This window comes from Octodon degus, unplaced genomic scaffold (assembly GCF_000260255.1).
Source record: "Octodon degus isolate 3935 unplaced genomic scaffold, OctDeg1.0 scaffold00136, whole genome shotgun sequence".
In the NCBI taxonomy this organism is placed as follows: domain Eukaryota; kingdom Metazoa; phylum Chordata; class Mammalia; order Rodentia; family Octodontidae; genus Octodon; species Octodon degus.
This window is the reverse complement of record NW_004524712.1, coordinates 1,861,257-1,862,408: the sequence shown is the minus strand read 5'-3', so window position 1 is coordinate 1,862,408 and position 1,152 is coordinate 1,861,257.

The following is a 1,152-nucleotide window of genomic DNA, read 5'->3' as shown; positions in this document are numbered from 1 at the left end:
GAAGGAAGGAAGATCAATGGTAAGTAGGAGGTAGGGCTGCCATGTAAGTATATTACACTGTTCTTCCCTGAAAGGCTAAGCATGGGTCTGGCAACTGCAGTGGCAAAAAAGTACAAAAAGTAGCAAGGCCCAGAGGGCCAGACCCACAGAAGAAGACAGGATGCACAGGCTTTGCAGGCCTTTTTTTCCTGAGACAGTAAGATAAGCCAGTAGTAGGAGGAGTTGCGTAAGAAAAGAAGTCAAGAGGCTTCAGGATGAGTTCTGACTTTGTGGCTCTCTTGCCCTCCACCCTGAGAAAATGAAAACATTGCCACGCTTGGCTTTCACAGCAAGAGCATCATTGCAAGTGCCAGATGCTGCCAAGATAAAGACTTCTGCAGTGAGTTCTAGCAGCAGGCTGCAGCCCGCATGAGGCCCTGCTCCCTCCCCTGTAGGTTCCCCACACAATCTGTGCGCCTGATGAGGCAAAGGATGCTGTCCCGGGCCCAGAGGCATTCTCCTGCTGGGGGTCCTTCGAGATGGAAGGGCTCTTTCGCAAATTCTTTCTGTGGTGGGTAGACAGATATACTTAGTACTTTTTCCTTTTTTTTTTTTTAAACACATCATTGCTTTCTCTCTCCTTCATCAATACAACTCTTGTGCATCAAACATCAGAGGCTATTTTCATTTCCCCAGTTATTCCCTCAGCTTCAGTCATACCACGTGTCCGTGTCTTTAGACTTCAACTGGAGAAAAGAGGCAGCAAACGATGGCAGGGAAGAAGTAAAGAAATGTAGAAAAAGAAATTTAAAAATCAGATGGAGGAGGATGGTCTGAGTTTTTTCTCAAAGGAGATGGGAAAGGTCAGCTGTCATCAAATATCCACTGGAGGGCTGGCCAGATAGCTCAGCAGACTAAAGCACCTGTTTAGGCAGATGCAGGAGCCGGGGGTTCAATCCCCCAGGCCTGCCATGCTGGTCCATCCCCCGTGGTGCACTGAGACAGTGAGTGAGACTGGGTGTGGTGGCGCGTGCCTGTAATCCCAGTGAAACTGGGCGTGGTGGTGCGTGGCTGTAATCCCAGCGTTTGGGAGGCTGAAAAACAGCAAGGATCATTATAAGTCTGATCTGTGCAGTGAGAACCTGTAGACCCTGTAATAAATACATAAAAAAA